This window comes from Choloepus didactylus, chromosome 19 (assembly GCF_015220235.1).
Source record: "Choloepus didactylus isolate mChoDid1 chromosome 19, mChoDid1.pri, whole genome shotgun sequence".
In the NCBI taxonomy this organism is placed as follows: Eukaryota; Metazoa; Chordata; class Mammalia; order Pilosa; family Megalonychidae; genus Choloepus; species Choloepus didactylus.
In genome coordinates this window covers 32,691,597-32,704,458 of record NC_051325.1, presented here as the reverse complement: position 1 = coordinate 32,704,458, position 12,862 = coordinate 32,691,597, and positions in this window count along the sequence as shown.

The following is a 12,862-nucleotide window of genomic DNA, read 5'->3' as shown; positions in this document are numbered from 1 at the left end:
TGGGATTGAGAACATCTTCTTGACCAAAAGGGGGGTGTGAAATGAAATGAAATAAAGCTTCAGTGGCTGAAAGATTTCAAATGGAGTCGAGAGGTCTCTGATGTGTCCGGCGCTCTCTCCGCCCCGCCTCGAGTCCCCGGTCGGCCGGCGATGGGGACCAGAGAAATAAGGGGAGAGAGGGTGCGGACAACGTCTTACCCGGAGCATTTGTGATCACTCAGGACTCGCGGTGGTAAAGCAGATAAACTTTTAATGAGACTAGGCAATCATCATCTTTACAGGTTCCACCCGGGGCGAGACACCTCGGGGGAGAACAACCTCGATGCGGCCGTCAGGCGCGGCTCCTTGTGGGCTGTCTCCCCGAGCTTTGCCCGGGAACTTTCTTATAAACCTTGCGTGTATCCAATGGGCTAACGCCACGCACACAAGCATGATTGGTGAATACAGCGGGTGGTTACATACATCAGAAGCCGGAAGCAGGATGTGGGCGCCATCTTGGCACCACTCGATGGGCGGGGGGACTTTGGAGCAGGTTTACAGCGCATGCGCTATGCCCGTCCCGGGAGACGGCTCTCCACATCTCCCCCTTTATTATTTATATCGACCCAGTGTCCCCAGTGATGAGTGTGCTCCCGTGAACCCAGATGGCTCACAATTTGTTCCGGTGCTTTGGGGAGTCTGGACTAGGTCTCAGCCATTTAGCGGCGGAGCCTCTAGCACCGACCAGAATGCTCACCTCATATGGAGACAGGAGAGTCCGTGAGCTGGAAACAACATGACTCTCCCTGCAGTGCTTTGCCTTGCAACTGGGGGACAAAGGCGGGGGCAGGGATAGCATTAACCAGAGTCGGAGGCGTCACTAGGCGTCCCTATGCATTGGCTAGAGTCAAGTCTGGCCACAACTATGACTCTGCCTTAGGGACCTACCTGAGACAAAAATTATGACTGCTGGCGTCGCCCGTTATACCCGGGACATAGCTGCGCGCTTAGCTACAAACCTCGCTCCCGAGTGCCCCGCCCGAGGCGGCCAGGATGGGGTATGGCCATCAGAATGGTCGCTGTTGGGGGTATCAAAGGTGGAGGACATAGCCATCATAGTGGTAACACGGTACTGCCGCGCTTGAAACAGGCGTTCTAGCAAAGATTTAACAATGACTAATCCCACCAATGGTCCCACCATCAAGAGAATCCAATTAGTCAAATTGGGCCAAGAGAACCAAGAGGTGACTTGGTCCCACAGATTTTTTACAGTCTCGCCCAGTGTGGAAAGGTCGAAACTAACAGGCTTCAATTTCCTAATGTTCTCAAGTCCCTGAAGGCCGGAGGCTTGGTCCAATGGCCCAGGCCGTATATTCGTTGGCGTTTCTGACAGCTGCTCCCCGGCCTCCCCAGGTGATGCCACGGTTCCCACCAGTCTTTCCGGAACCCACACTGGTTGACGTCCTGGTTCCTGGGGAAAAACACAAACAGAGCCTCCGGCCCAGCCGAGCACCGGGTCAGGGCCTTTCCACTGTGACGTGGAGGGAGCGATATGGCCCTTAACAGTCTCCCATATAAGGACTAGAATCGGGTCCAGACAGACACCCGTTTGGCGCGCTCGGTCTATATCACGGCCAAGTTTCATCCAAGAGGGCAGGTTGAGGCTGCCAGAGCAGGGAAACCAGGGGGCAAAAGTGGCCACATCATCAAGGAATCGTTGGAGAGAACTTTTCTTAACTGAGATACCCCGCTGCTTCAAAAGGGTCTTTAAGGGGGTTAATAGGGGTGAGCTTTCAGACTGCCCCATGCTTGCAGTCGGCACTATCTCTTAATCACTCGGAGAGCTCTTCCGAGTCCCCGGGGCTACCTGAACGCCCACGGGCCCTAGTCCTCGCACGAAAAAAGGGGGTGCTTACCTTCTCGCGGTGATCAGTCGCGGAAGTCAAGCCACGGATCCCGGGAGCACGTCTCCGTCGGGTCGAGGGGAACGCGAATGAGTTCCCCGTACGGGCCACCACTTGTCCGGCGCTCTCTCCGCCCCGCCTCGAGTCCCCGGTCGGCCGGCGATGGGGACCAGAGAAATAAGGGGAGAGAGGGTGCGGACAACGTCTTACCCGGAGCATTTGTGATCACTCAGGACTCGCGGTGGTAAAGCAGATAAACTTTTAATGAGACTAGGCAATCATCATCTTTACAGGTTCCACCCGGGGCGAGACACCTCGGGGGAGAACAACCTCGATGCGGCCGTCAGGCGCGGCTCCTTGTGGGCTGTCTCCCCGAGCTTTGCCCGGGAACTTTCTTATAAACCTTGCGTGTATCCAATGGGCTAACGCCACGCACACAAGCATGATTGGTGAATACAGCGGGTGGTTACATACATCAGAAGCCGGAAGCAGGATGTGGGCGCCATCTTGGCACCACTCGATGGGCGGGGGGACTTTGGAGCAGGTTTACAGCGCATGCGCTATGCCCGTCCCGGGAGACGGCTCTCCACACTGATGGACATTCTTACACACTATATAGATAACACCTCTTAGGTTTTAATGTATTGGAATAGCTAGAAGTAAATACATGAGACTATCAAACTCCAACCCAGTAGCCTTGACTCTTGAAGACGATTGTATAACAATGTAGATTACAAGGAGTGACAGTGTGATTGTGAAAACCTTGTGGATCGCACTCCCTTTATCCAGTTTATGGATGGATGAGTAGAATAATGGGGACAAAACTAAATGAAAAATAGGGTGGGATGGGGGAGATGATTTGGGTGTTCTTTTTTACTTTTTTTATTCTTATTCTATTTCTTTCTGGCATAAGGAAAATGTTCAAAAATAGATTGAGGTGATGAATGCACAACTATATGATGGTACTGTGAACAGTTAATTGTACACCATGGATGATTGTATGGTATGTGAATATATTTCAATAAAACTGAATTTAAAAAAACAACAAAAAAAACTGTGATTCTACATACCAGCAACAAAAAAATTAGAAAATAAATTTTAAAAACACCAATTATTATAGCATAGAAAACCATAAAATACTTGGAAATAAATATAATAAGAGATGTGCAAGACCTCTATCCAGAAAACTATAAAACATGAATGAGAAAAATTAGAGAAGACCTCTACAGCTGAAGGAATGCACCATGTTTATGGGTCAGAAGACTTCAAAGTGATCTGTAAGTGCAATACAATCTCAGTAAAAATTTATATCTACCCCATGTATCTATTCTAAAATGTATACAAAATGTAAACGGCCAAAAGTAGCCAAGATAATTTTAAATAAAAAAAACAAAGTGGGAAGGCTGATGCTTACTGGATACCAAGGTTTATTATAAAGCCATAGTAACTAATATACTGCAGTATTGTCAGAGGATAAGAGGTCAGTGCAACAGAATCGAGGCAAGAAATAGACCTACCTTATGGACACTTGATTTATAATGAAGGCAGCACTTCACAGCTGCAGGTCAAAGAGGTCATTTCAATAAACGACTTTGAGTCAGTTGAATATCCATGGGAAAATAAAAATCCAAACTCTACCCCAGTCATACCCAAAATCAACTCCAGGTGGACAGCAAATCTAACAGTGAAACATAAGACATTGAAGATAACACTGAAAAAATTGAATTACCTTAGAGTCGGAAATATTTCTTAACTGGGACACCAAAAAAGCATTAACATAAAGGAAAAGATTAATATCTTGAGCTACTTTAAAATTTAAAACATCATGTTCATCAAAAAACACCACTAAGAAAGTGAAAGGACAAATTACGAAGTGAGAGAAGCTATTTCTAACACATAGAACTGACAGAGGCTTATATCCAAAGGTCGTCTACAAAACAATTAGAAAAGTTTCTTTGCCCAATTTAAAAATGGGCAAAAAGGGCCCCCCTGAGGAGCTGGGGGGAAATGCAGAAGTGTTGGACTTCCTCATCTGGATGGTTGCTGATGTTCTCACAAACATTGAGGACTGGCGGTTTGATGTGCCAAGCCCTCTGCCTTGGGGCTTGCCCTTATGAGGCTCATTACTGCAAAGGCAAGACTAAACCTACTTATGATTGTGCCTAAGAGTTTCCCCCTGAGTACCTCTTTGTTAGTCAGATGTGGCCCTCTCTCTCTCTCTCTAGCTAACCCAACTCAGCAGGTGAACTCACTGCCCTACCCCGCTACGTGGGACCTGACTCCCAGGGGTGTAAATCTCCCTGGCAACGCAGGATATGACTCCCGAGAATGAATCTGGACCCAGCATAGTGGGATTGAGAACATCTTCTTGACCAAAAGGGGGGTGTGAAATGAAACGAAATAAAGCTTCAGTGGCTGAGAGATTTCAAATGGAGTCGAGAGGTCACTCTGGTGGACATTCTTATGCATTATATAGATAACACTTTTTAGGTTTTAATGTACTGGAATAGCTAGAAGTAAATACCTGAGACTATCAAACTCCAACCCAGTAGCCTTGACTCTTGAAGATGATTGTATAACAATGTAGATTACAAGGAGTGACAGTGTGATTGTGAAAACCTTGTGGATCGCACTCCCTTTATCCAGTGTATGGATGGATGAGAAGAATAATGGGGACAAAAACTAAATGAAAAATAGGGTGGGATGGGGGGGATGATTTGGGTGTCCTTTTTTACTTTTATTTTTTATTCTCATTCTTTCTGGTGTAAGGAAAATGTTCAAAAATAGATTGGGGGAGAAACTAAGATGGCGGCTAGCTGAGACAGTGTGAAAAAACACCTCCGTGAGAAACACTAGCTAAAAACCAGAAAGTGACCCAGAATACCGGTTACAGCATTGCACCAGCTGGACAAGGCCTCCTAGCTCCAGAGGGGCCGTATACTTGGTGAAACCGGGAGTCGGCATTCTGAAACGAGTGAGTAAGCTGGCTGGAAGACCCACAGCCGTGCAGCGGTCTGGGGAAGCCAGGGTTCAGCGTTTGGAGACCTGCCGGCTCTTTCAAAAAAAAAAAAAAGGGGGGGGGGAAACCCAGGAGCGGCCGCAGCTGCAATAGTGGGAACCACCCAGTAAAACACAGCAAGAGGGGGCTGGGCCGGCCTCTCGGTGTCTGGCCGGGAAGATAGCCTGCTGCAGATACCCTTGGGTCTGGGGGAATGGAGGGGAAAGCCGGAAGCAGAAAGAAACCCCGCGGCTAGCAGCTGGCCCCCCAGAGGGCTGGATAAACTCCTGCCCAGGGCCATGCCCACAGCCCAGAGCCCTGCCAGCTGTCCCGGAGCTGGGAAGGAGGAACTGTGTGAGAAGGGGGGTTGAGACGCCCCGTTCGGCCATTTTTGCTTCAGGCTGACAGCGCGCCGCTGCATGGTCCGGTGGCCCAGGGCTTCCTTTGAGGGACGGTGTGCACTGGTGACATAGCACGGCATTCCTTTGGCTGAGCTCCTGAAGGATCATGGCTGGGAGGGGAGACCCGCTCGGAGAACCCAGGGACGCTATGCCAAGTCCAGTGGTTTGTGGATCAGCGAGAGAGAGGGTCTGGGGTTGAACTGAAATGAAGGCTTAGACGCTTGTGGCGGCCTTGAATCTCTGGGAACCTGGGGATTTGAACATTAAAACTGCCCTTCCTCCCTGGCCACCCATACACACACCCCACATTCAGAGCGGATGGCTCCAGCAACACACCCAGACTGAGTTCTCCAACAGAACTCACAAGAATCATTTCCCCACACACCACGGGAACAAGATTGAGAACTGACTTGAGGGATATAGGTGACCCACAGACGCCATCTGCTGGTTAGTTAGAGAAAGTGTACGTCACCAAACTGTGTTCCTGAAAAATTAGATCACATCCTTTTTTTTTTTTTACAACTTGAAAGAACCCTATCAAGCAAAACAAATGCCAAGAGGCCAAAAACAACCGAAAATCTTAATGCATATGATAAAACTAGATGATATGGAGAATCCAACTCCAAACACACAAATCAAGATACGGAAGAAACACAGTACCTTGCAAAATTAATCAAAGAACTACAATCGAGGAATGAAAACATGGCAAAGGATTTAAAGGACATCAAGAAGACCATGGCCCAGGATATAAGTGACATAAAGAAGACCCTCGAAGAGCATAAAGAAGACATTGCAAGAGTAAATAAAAAAATAGAAGATCTTATGGAAATAAAAGAAAAGGTTGGTCAAATTAAAAAGACTCTGGATATTCATAATACAAGACTAGAGGAAGCTGAACAACATCTCAGTGTCCTAGAAGTCCACAGAACAGAAAATGAAAGAACAAAAGAAAGAATGGGGAAAAAAATTGAAAAAATTGAAATGGATCTCAGGGATATGATAGATAAAATAAAACATCCAAACTTAAGACTCATTGGTGTCCCAGAAGGGGAAGAGAAGGATAAAGGTCTAGAAAGAGTATTCAAAGAAATTGTTGGGGAAAACTTCCCCAACCTTCTACACAACATAAATACACAAAGCATAAATGCCCAGCGAACTCCAAATAGAATAAATCCAAATAAACCCACTCCGAGACATATTCTGATCAGACTGTCAAATACTGAAGAGAAGGAGCAAGTTCTGAAAGCAGCAAGAGAAAAGCAATTCACCACATACAAAGGAAACAACACAAGACTAAGTAGTGACTACTCATAGAGGCGAGAAGGCAGTGGCATGGCATATTTAAAATTCTGAGAGAGAAAAATTTCCAACCAAGAATACTTTATCCAGCAAAACTCTCCTTCAAATTTGAGGGAGAGCTTAAATTGTTCACAGACAAACAAATGCTGAGAGACTTTGTCAATAAAAGACCTGCCCTACTTCAGATTCTGGAGGGAGCCCTACCAACAGAGAAACAAAGAAAGGAGAAAGAGATACAGAGAATTTTAACAGACATATATAGTACCTTACATCCCAGATCACCACAACACTCATTTTCCTCTAGTGATCACAGATCTTTCTCCAGAAGGGACCATAAGCTGGGACATAAAACAAGCCTCAAGAAATTTAAAAAAAAAAAAAAAATTGAATATACTCAAAGCACATTCTCCAACCACAATGGAATACAAATAGAAGTCAATAATTTTTGAACTGTAACTCCACTATTTACTTCCTACATGATATAAAATACACAAACTCTAAGGACAAATCAGTGATTTTGAACTCAGTGTAAAATATGTAATTTTAGACAACTATATAAAGATGGGGGAATGAAGGAGTATAGGAACATAGTTTATGTGTCCTATTGAAGTGAAGGTGGTATCAAAGAAAAACAAGATTGATAGGGATTTAAGAGGTTAATTTTAAGCCCCACAGTAAACACAAAGAAATTATCAGAGAATATAATCATAGAGATGAAAAGTAGAGTTTGGGTTAAGAGAAATGGGGGAAGGGCCAATGGGGAGTTAAGAAATGAGTGTAGGATTGCTGTTTGAGGTGAAGGGAAATTTCTAGTAATGGATGGTGGGAAAGAGCATTACAACATTCTAAATGTGATTAATCCCACTAATGGAAGGCTAGGGAGGGGGTGGAATGGGAAGATTTAGGCTGTATCTGTTTCCACAACTGAAAAAAAAAAAAAAAAGACAGTCTAACTAGATGACAATTGAATGCTAAGGATGAACTTGAATGGGACTGGAGGATGATAGAGGACAGGTGGCTCAAAGGGACACAGTTGAGACATAAGGAAAAGGAAATATAGAATGTAAGCTTTGTATCATTGTTGAATCTCTTGTACTTCGTAGCTGCGCTTAATGGAATTGCATAAAAGAATGTTCTTGTTCATGGGAAGTATATACGTGAATTATAGTGTATGTTCAAGGATGTGTGCAGCTAGCTCTCATATGTTCAGAAGACAGAGCAATAGACGAGGGATGATAGGGAGGGAAAGAAATAGCGATGTGACAGCAAGTTAAAGCTGGTGGATTGAGCCCTCGGGGGAGGGGGGTCAGGGTATGATGGAATTCTGTGTATGGGGCTAGTATTGTTTTTACAACTGTTCATATAACTTTCAATTTATTTCAAAATAAAAAAAATAGATTGGGGTGATGAATGTATAACTATATGATCATACTGTGAACAGCTGATTGTACACCATGGATGATTATATGGTATATGAATATATCTCAATAAAACTGAATTTAATTTAAAAAAAATGGGCAAGAGACTTTAAAAGACACTTCACAAAAGGGGACATCAAAAAATCATCATTCCTAGGACATCACAGGAATGACAGAGTAAGGACTTCCAAAAGATTCCTAGATATAACACCAAAAGCACGAGCAACAAAAGAAAAATTAGATAAATGGAACTTAATCAAAATTAGAAACTTTGTTCATCAAAGGACATTATTGAAAAAGTGAAAAGAGAATAGTAGAAAATAGTTGCAAATCATAAATCTGATAAGAGTTTAATATCTAGATTATATAAAGAATGCCTACAATTCAACTAAAAACAGACAACATGATTTACAAATGGACAAAAGACTTGAATAAACATTTCTCCAAAGAAGATTTACAAATGGCCAATGAGCACTTGAAAAGTGGCCAACATCATTAGTTATTAGGGAAATGCAGACAAAACCACAAGATATGCTCACATCCACCAGGATGGCTATAACCAAAAAGAGGGACAATAACAATTGTTGATGAGGATGGGGGTAAATTGGAACCCTCATAAACTACTGATGGGAACATAAAATGGTGCAGCCACTTCAGAAAACAATCTTGGAATTCCTCAAAAATTAAACATAGAGTTACCATATCATCCAGCAATTTCACTCCTATGTATATACCCAAGAGAATGAAAAGATACATCCACACTAAACTTTGTACATTAACATCCATGAGAACACTACTCACAATAGCCAAAAATTGGAAACAATACACATGTTCATCAACTCATGAATGGATCAACAGAATGTTACATTTCCATATGATAGGATATTATTCAGTCATAAAAAGGACTAAATACTCTTGTATGCTACAACATGGATGAACCTTGAAAATATTATGCTAGACTAAGGAAGTCAGACACAAAAGGTCATATTTTATATGATTCCATTTACAGGAAATGTCCAGAATAGGTAAATTTATATAGTTGCCAAGAGTGGGGAAGAGGGGCAATGGGGAGTGACTGCTGGTGGGTACAGAGTTTTTTTTTTTGAGGGGGGGGGTGATGAAAATGTTCTAGAATTCAATAGTGGTGATGGTTGCACAACTTTGCGAATAAATTTAAAACCACTGAATTTTACTTTAAAAGGATGAAATGCAAATTTGAAGTACAGTAAGATACTCCTACATAGCCACCAGAATAGCTCAGCATAAAAGACTGCGTAATACCAAATGTTGTGAGGATTTGGAGCAATAAGAACCCTTGGAGACTTCTGGTGGGAGTGGAGTCTAAATAAAACTTCTTTGGAAACTAAATTCCAAACTACTAAAATTAAAAATTCTCAAGCTCAATAACTCAGCAATGTTATAACCAGGTGTAAAACAAAGAAATGCATCAGAAGACATGTACAGTATTGTTCACAGCAATTCCATTTGTAGCAAGACAAACTGCAAACAACCCAAATGCCCATCAACTGTAGAAAGCCAGCTAAACCAGAAGTTTTAAATAAAATTCAGAGTCTCATGATATAATAGTTTAAAAATCCATTTTTCAATAGAAAGTCATCATACCTACCAAGAACAAGGACAGTTTCAAATGGAATGAAAAAGACCATCAGTAGATGCCAACACTGAGATGATAAAGATGTCAGAATTCTTTGACAGATTTTAAAGTAACCATCACAAAAATGCTTCAGTAAGCAATTACAAATATGCCTGAATCAAATAAAAATATAGAAAATTCCCAGCAAAAATACATAACATCTCAGCAAAGAAATAGAAACTACAAAGAAGAAAAAAAATGGGAATTTTAGAACCCTCAAAACAGTGACTGATATTTTAAAAACTTGATGAATGGGATCAACAGCAAAATAGAGAGGACACAGGAAGAAATCCATTTAACATGGCAATAAGACAACAGAAATACACAAAAAATTTATAAGAATTGAAATCATGCATGATGTGTTCTACAGCCACAAGGGAATCAAACTAGAAATCAAAACCAGAACATTAACAGGAACATCTCCAAAGAGTTGGAAACTAAACAACATGCTTCCAAATAATCCATGGGTTAAAGAGGAAGTCTCAAGGCAAAATCAATACATTGACCTGGATGAAATGAAAAGCAAAACTTGTGGGCACAGCTGAAGCAGTGCTGAAAGGGAAATTTATAGTACTGTTTACACTAGAAAAAAGGAAAAGTCTCAAATCAATTATCTCAGCTCCCACTTCAAGAACCTAGAAGATGAAGAGTAAAATAAAGCCTGGTTATGTCAGTAATAAATCTTTCATAGTCTCTTGTTGTGTGTGTGGAGTCATCAGTGAAGAAAACTGAACCAAATTCAGGGGAACGGAGAACATCAGTATCGCCCCCTCAAAGGGCTACTATAAGACACATCCCATGTTAAAGATGAGGCAACAGTTTACACATGAACTTAGAAAAGTTATTTTTTCATTCATTCATTCAGCAGTATGTGTTGAATGCAGAGCCTGGGAAATAACGTGGATGGATTCCCTGCCCTCATTAGAGGGAAGGAAGCAGTTCACAGACAAATATAAGTGGCTTTTAAATATATAAACCATAATTAACCTCATAACTAAATATGTGCAAATTAAACCAAGGAATTTTTTTAACTACCAGATTGAACAAGATCTAGCAAATATAACCATACACTGTGTTGGTTAGGAGCACCATATACACGGCTATTAATGAGATTTGCTAATATGCTAATACAACGGAAGGACTTTTGGCAAATGTACTAGCATTTTAAATGCAGCCCCCCCTTCTTCAGTGACTCTACTTTTTGGACTTACACACGAATACAGAGATATGGCCACACAGCTAGCTAAAGAGAGGCAGATCTGACACTTCCTTCTTTACTTAAAGTGTATCTTATTTCAGCATAGATCTTTGTAGAAAATTAGATAGAAACAAGGAAGGAAAAAACCAACTCAGTCCCAGCACCCGTGCGTAAGAGTGAGCCCAGGCTCTGTTGCTTTCCTCCTGACAGAGTAGTGCTGCATCCTGGTGGACTTCTTAAAAATACATTCATTATTTCACCGTTTTTAATTTTTAAAATGTATTAAAATTTTTAAACTAGGTAATGCACTCGCATGGTTCAATATTTTAAAGGGTTCTAAATGGCATAGTGAAAACTCTCCCTTCCATTCCTGTCCCCCTCTATCAAATTGGCCAATTCCTTTTTATTGCACACATCTGGGTTCAGTAAATGAGCATCTTCTTTCTGGCATCTGCCTTTGAATCATGACTATTGCTCCCAAAAACTTAGAAATCCTAAGAAGAAATATTTCTACATAAATATTCATCACTGCCTGATTTTTAATAATGAAAAACTCAAAATACTAGATGTACATCCAGTAACATGATGAAGACTCATGTAGCAACATGGAAAAATGTCTATCACAAGTGATTTAAAAAAAAAAAAAAGACAATACATAAAGAGGAAATAGATAGCATTAAAAAAGTTTCCCTCCTTTGAAATACAAAGAACACAATGGTATAACAATGATATATCATTTTTCAGCTGTCAAACTAGAAGTTTGTCTCCTTGATGACAATTCTCAATTCTGAGGAGTGAAAAGTGTAGTTGTCTGATTTGTAATATGGCACATTGACTGAAGTTTTAAGAAAATTATTTTTAAATGTTTATAACCTGTGACTCAGAAATTCTACTTATAACTATCTAAAATAGAATGATCTTTATACCCAAGTATGGTTATCACTGTAGCTAAACAAATATCTCACATCAAACTAATCTAAATGTGCGACTACTGGGAATTGATTAAATATTGGTATGTCCACTTGATGAAATGCTAAAGTCATTACGATGTTTGCAAAGATTGGGGGCTACGTTTTTGATGTTAAAGGAAATAGAAAATTAGGTATATAGTAAGATCACAAAACCCAATGAGACAAAAGGCTTGTATTGAACGTTTAGAGTATTTAGGGCTCTGATAGTTTTTTTTCCTAGTTCTTTACTGAGCATGTTTATATGTTTTTAAGAGAAACAAACAGAAGGTATAATAGCATGCAGGTGGGTCTGGCCAAGCAGGATTTAAATTTAAATCCCACAGCAAACCTGCAGTGAGCCAATTTCTTTACCCTTTTATCTCATTGAGTTCTTCAAAGCTACAGACTAATTTACTAGCATGAAAACTGGAGTGGTACAAAGTCCACAGGCAGATCACAGAACATTAGAATTCTCCACCCAAACCCCTTTCACAAGAGATTTGGGAATTACCTTAAAGACTGAAATGCCCAGATGTCTGATTGCAGACTTTTGTTCTCTCAGTGGTTCTCAAAATAGGGGTGCCTAAGGTTTTTCTATATAGGATTGTTCAGAGAACTATATATACCATCCTTCAAGAGGGTTTGAAGGGATCTTTAAGAACAATTTTGACCATACAGGGTTTTTACTTTGCTACTAATATGACTCCACTGTACTTCCTGTGTGATATGCTTATTTTTTGTTTGATTGTAACGAGTATCTACCTTCCAGCTCAGTCCTGCTCTGCACTTTCTGCTACTCAGGGTAGTTAGTTACACTGACTGAGCCAAACATTCGTGCTTCTGCCAAAAGCTGCCACCAAACTCACCTCACTGATATCCTTATTCCAATAAACCCAGCACCTACTTCATCTTTGCCCAGGCTTTTCCTCCGCTGGTGACATCCTTCCTACTACAAAAAGCCTTGGTAAACTATTTCTGTGATGAAATTCTTCCTTAACACCTGCTGGAAAGCTGCCAACGTTTTAACTAACATTTCATTAAGACAATTAGAATTGTCTTCC